The sequence below is a fragment of the Myotis davidii genome, unplaced genomic scaffold, assembly GCF_000327345.1.
Source record: "Myotis davidii unplaced genomic scaffold, ASM32734v1 scaffold235, whole genome shotgun sequence".
Classification (NCBI taxonomy): Eukaryota; Metazoa; Chordata; class Mammalia; order Chiroptera; family Vespertilionidae; genus Myotis; species Myotis davidii.
This window is the reverse complement of record NW_006287462.1, coordinates 3,185,625-3,191,626: the sequence shown is the minus strand read 5'-3', so window position 1 is coordinate 3,191,626 and position 6,002 is coordinate 3,185,625. Positions and strand designations below refer to the sequence as shown.

General features: G+C 36.5%; 1 protein-coding gene across 1 annotated transcript in view; it reads left to right on the top strand.

Annotated features, from left to right (window-relative positions):
* The first annotated feature begins 1,155 nt into the window (after nt 1-1,155).
* The window catches only part of LOC102772469 (toll-like receptor 6), a 7,387-nt gene continuing 2,540 nt past the window's right edge, over nt 1,156-6,002 (top strand). The window contains exon 1 of the mRNA XM_006759338.2: nt 1,156-1,240. The gene's annotated coding sequence lies outside the window, so the exon portion shown is untranslated. The remainder of the gene's footprint in view (nt 1,241-6,002) is intronic.

The window sequence follows — 6,002 nt, the reverse complement described above, 5'->3', positions numbered from 1 at the left end:
TGGGGCCTGCCCTCTGCCACCCAGGAGCAGGCCTAAGCCAGCCAGTCGTTATCTCCCGAGGGGTCCCATACTGCGAGAGTGCACAGGCCGGGCTGAGGGACCCCCATTCCCTCCCAGTGCACATATTTTTGTGCACCAGGCCTCTAGTGTTATAATAACTATGTATGGTGTCAGGTGGGTGTGAGATTTATCAGGATGACCACTTAGTAAGTTAGGTAATGTCTAATCACTGGAGTGTACACCTGAAACTAATATACTATTGTATGTCAACTGTAATTGAAAAATAAAAAGGATTTAAACATGAAAAAATGTATTATTCTAAATGTCCTTTAGAAAATTGATTATTTAATTAGCCCTGCAGGATCTCAGTGTTATTTATTTTATTTTATTTTTTAAAATATATTTTATTGATTTTTTACAGAGAGGAAGGGAGAGGGATAGAGAGTTAAAAACATCAATGAGAGAGAAACATCGACCAGCTGCCTCTTGCACACTCCCCACTGGGGATGTGCCTGCACCAAGGTACATGCCCTTGACCGGAATCGAATCTGGGAACTTTCAGTCCACAGACTGATGCTCTATTCACTGAGCCAAACCAGTTAGGGCTCAGTGTGATTTATTATTCTAGGATCTAGAATTAAAGCCTCTAATAATACTAAATGTTGGTCAGAATGTGGGAAACGGGATGCAATTTCCTCTAAGTGTGGCTATATATGTATCAACTACTAAGCTTTTCTTAAAAATTGATTTTAAAAAAAATCTTGGAATTAAGCTTATTTTATTTTAAAGTATCTTATCCAGAAAGACAGTGCTCCAAAACTGCTTGATAACCATAGTTGCAATTACTTTGGAAAAGTTAAGTGTGGTGATAATAGAAAACAGACCAAGTTCAATAACTTTCCACTCTGGTGACAATTTCACATTCAGGTTACAGCTTTTACAGATAAATATTACCTTAAAAAAGTTTTCTTCACACTGAAATGGTCATAACTTCTTGCTCAAATGAATTAAATTTTGATGACTATTTTAGTCGGTAGCCCATAAAAACCTGCTGAGTCATATGCTTTGCACTGTGACCCTTGAAAAGGAAATTCACATTTAGGAGTAATTCCAGGAAGGTCCTACAGATGGCACAATACTGTAATTACAGTATTTCTTTACTTAAACTAAGAACTTCCACTTTGTCAAGCACTTATTTTTCCGCCTTTAGACGTTGTTTTCTTCTGAGAAAGAAATCTGGGTAAGTAAGCAGGCTTTTGTAGCTTTTTCAAATCACGGCATAATTACTTCAAACAAGCAAGAAAATGCTAATGATTGTCTAGGAAATAGGTAATGTTTCTTTGGCATTTTTGCAAGATGATTTTAGGTGTGTGTGTTTTTTTAAATGTTGCAAATGTCCTTTTAAATATACAAGAAAGGAAAAGACCGGACTGTCCCCCAAAGGTACAAAAATAGCACGTGTAGTCATAGTTAAGGGAGAATCTAACCGATGAGAATTATTTCTTCTGCTTTTGTCTACTTCATTTTCTCTTTTCTTTAGTTCCTTGTTCTCAGTAACGTTTACAGTACTTTATGCCACTGCTATGGCACCTCTTACGTGTTATGTATCTTTATAGTAGGCATGAGTGTTTTATGTCCCCTGTCACATAATTCTATAATTGCTTGTTTGTATCTGCCACTAATTTATAAGCATTTGGAAAGCAGGGATTATGCCAGTGCTATTCATATTTCTTTCCCCAGCACCTAATGCCCAGCAAAGACCTGGCACATACTACACTCTGAATAAACAGTTATTAAATGAAGGAAGTCGAAGGCACTGACCGAGGACTTGCCTTTCTCTGCGTCCCTCACCTAAACTTTGACAAATAAAGCAATATTTCTCTCGCACACTTGTTGACTCGGTTATGGAATCACTCTTACCTCAATGTTTTTCTTCTCTCCCCTTTCTTGTAGTCTTAATTTTCACAGATCCTATCCACTAGGGTTTCTTTCTTGAAATAGAGCTTCTTCCATCTGTCTTTTCCCTCCCTCTTTCATTCCATGCATTAAAGAAAAAGAAAAAAAAAACAACAACTTTTCCTCCTACCTCTTTTTTACTTCCTGGGGAAAAAAAAGTAGTGAACTCTGTAGTCATCCACTCTCATCTCCCATTTTCCTCTCTTTTATTTTTTCTTAAATATAAAAGCTCCTGGCTGGTTTGTTAGGTGTATACACTGGTGCTTGAGGGTATAAAGGCCCCCGGAGGAATACTACCTTTTGCGGGTAGGGTGCTCTAAGGGTAGCTGATCAACTTGCTCACACAGCGGCTAAGTTTCAGTCCCCTGACCACAGACACCAGAGAGGAACCTCTCGGTAGGTTCTCATTCATAAATGTCCATTATCGAGCATCATGCGGAAGGAGTTCTTTCTTTGTACAAATAATACAAGCATTTTTCTTTAAATATAAACTGTTTTTATGTTAGCTGTATTTTAAGACAAACCTTTTTTGATTTATAAAAGATGTTCAAAATTAGAAATTTTGGAAATATACAAAAAGCATAGGAAAGAAAATTAACTTTATCTAGGATTCAGAAAGCCAGAGATAACTACTATTAGCATTTGATATATTTCTTCCCGTTCTTTTTGCCCCTAGGCTTTGCTTATATATCAGGTTTTCCTCATGTTTTGCAAAATTAGAGTCCTATCACATATACAATTTTGTATTCTTATATTCACCTAACATTATATTGTAGGCATTAGTTTTTTCCAAAAGTGCAATATTTGAGACAGCATGCTATTCATGTTATGAGTATGCCATAATTGATTAAACCATTTTCTACACAAGGTTGACTTTTCATTTTTTTGATTGTTTCTTTTGCTGTGCAGAAGCCTTTTAATTTTATAGAGCCCCACTTCTTAAACAATTTTCCTTTTTGTTGCCAGATCCAAAAAATTATTGCCAAGACCAATGTCAGGTTTTCTTCTAGAAGAGCCTGACATTGTGTTTTCTTCTAGGAGTTTTTTTTTTTTTAGTTCTTAAAAGTTAAGTTTTTAATTTATTTGGAGTAAATTTTTGTGAGTGGGATAAGATAGGCATCAAATTTCATTCTTTTGCATGTACATATACAGTTTTTCCAACACCATTTATTGAAGAGACTGCCATTTCCCAATTGAGTATTTTTTACTCCCTTGTCAAATATTAGTTTGTGCCTGGATTTCTTTCTGGGCTCTCAATCCTGTTCCATTGGTCTATGTGTCTGTTTTTATGTGCACATTATACTGTGTTGATTACTATAACTTTGTAATATAGTTGGAAACCAGGAAGTGTGGTGCCTTCAGTTTTGTCTGTCTCAGAATTGCTTGGCTATTTGGGATCTTTTGTGGTCCCATAGGAATTTTTCAATTTTTTCCCTATTTCTGTGAAACATATCATTGAAATTTTGATAACTATTGCATTGAATATATAGACAGCTTTGGGTAGAATGGACATTTTAACAATATTGTTTCTTCTCAACCATGAATGCAGGGTATCTTTTCATTTATTCGTGTCTTCAATTTCTTTCATCAATGTCTTATCTTTTCAGTGTATAGGTCTTTCACCTTCCTGGTGAAATTTATTCTGAGATATTTTGTTCTTTTGATAAAATTGTAAATGGAATTGTTTTGTTTATTTCTTTTCCAGGTGGTTTGTTGTTAGTGTATAGAAACACTGTTGATTTTGTATGTTGGTTTTGTATCCTGCTACTTGACTGAATTTGTTTATTAGTTTGTTGTTTTGTGGAGTCTTTAGGATTCTCTACATATAAGTTCATATCATCTGCAAACAGAGATAATTTGACTTCTTCCTTCCCAATTTGGATGTTTTTGTTTCTTTTTATTACCTAATTACTCTGGCCAGGACTTCCAGTGTATTATGTTGACTAGAAGTAGTAAGAGTAGCTCTTGCCCAGCTTTTACCTAAGAGTGTTCATTATTGTGTGATGAAGAGGGGAGGATAGTGGCCGGCAGAAGGAAAACTCAGTGTTGTGATCCACTCACATCAGCACCACTGGGTAATTACCTGGTTGTTACTCATTCTTGGTATTTGAATGAGAGACAAACACAAAGGGACAAAACATGTTCATACCTTTTGTCATGGAGTCTGTTTTCCTGAGAAAAAACTTGAATACACTGGGTTTTCCTTACTACACCTCAGTTATGTTTTCATGAATGTAGATGCTTTTGGATCCTGCCATTAATTTTCCATCTTTCTTAGTTTTAGGTGGCAAGGTGGGTTTTCAAGTGTTTCTGTGTTTTCATGGGTGTTTTGGTGGCCAATTGGGAGAGGCTGTAGGGGAAGAGGGGTGAGGGACTTTTAACCATATACCATTTAAAAAAAATTAAAGTATAATTAGCTTTTTTAAAAAAAATGCCATTTTGTGGGCAGAGGATCTGAATAGACATTTCTTCAAAGAGGACTTATAGAGGGCCAACAGATATATGACAAGATACTCAATGTCACTAACCATCAGAAAAATGCAAATTAAAATCACAATGAGGTGTCACAGCACACCTGTCAGAATGGCTATCATCAATAAATCAACAAATAACAAGTGTTGGTGAGGATGTGGAGAAAGGGAACCCTCGTGCACTGTTGGCGGGAATGCAGACTGGTACAGTCACTGTGGAAAGCATTATGGAGTTCCCTGAAAAAATTAAAAATGGAACTTCCTTATGATGCAGCAATTCCACCTCCAGTGTATGTCAAAAGAACTCCAAAACATTAATTCAAAAGAATATATGCACTCCTATGTTTATTGCAGCGTTGTTTATAATAGCCAAGTGCTCATCAACAGACAAGTGGATAAAAAAGCTGCCACACACTCCACACACACACACACACACACTACTTGGGCATAAAAAAGAATGAAATCTTAACCATTTGCAAGAGCATGAATGGACCTAGAAAGTATTTTGCTAAGTGAAATAAGTCAGTCAGAGAAAGACAAATACCATATGATCTTACTTACATGTGAAATCTAAAGAACAAAATAAGTGAACAAACAAAACTGAAACAGACTCATAGAAACAGAGAACAGGCTGATGGGTGCCAGAGGGGAGGGAGCTTGGGGAATTGGGCAAAAAGATAAAGGGACTAAGAAAAAATAAGTTGGCCAAAAATAGAAAAGGAAAGAAATGAAGTGGCCTGGTCCACTTATAATTATAGTTCTGCCACATTACAAACTCCCAGAGGTCAGGGATATAGTCTGTCACCAATGCCTAGAATAGTGCCCAAGCACTCAATACACATTTGCTTCATGTTTGCACATATTTAAATAATTTTATAATAAAAATAATTTAAAAGGAAAAAAAAAGCCATTTTGTAATGATATGTCCCCAACCCGGAAGAGTATTTACTCTTCCAACGAATGATTAATTGAAACCCTACTCATCTCATAACTATTTAACTATTTCCAATATATCCTCAGGTGATGAACAGCAGATCTTTTTGTTAATGAAACTGAACAACTAACTAGTCAAAATCTGCTCTGATTATTCCAGCTACACAAAGCCCTACTTAAGAAATGTTGCCTGTTCTTGTTCCCTAGGGGCTCCTAGATGTGTGTGTGTGTGTGTGTGTGTGTGTGTGTGCGCGCGTGCATGCAGATCAGATCCTGAATGAGGTCTAGCGAGCCTCAAAATTCCAACCATTTGTTCTGGTCACAGATATGGGGTCTGTGGTCTCGTGCACCTGCCAAGTAATCTCCATCAGTGATTGTCATGAACTTCAATGTCTATATTGTTCTCTCGTATATACAGTAGCTTTAGCCTGCCATGCCTCTGACTTCTCCAGAGTACTTATTAATATTTATCTATATTTTCCTGTTTTATCAGTGTGTTAATTGTAGGTACTTGATGTTTTCAGATGATCAGTGCTGAATCCCATCTCTCTGAATGTGTTGCTTCTGGTCTACTGTGAGTTGGGAAAACACATATCCATTTTCATGGGAATTGTGTCAAAAATAAGGTCCTGACTAAAAAAT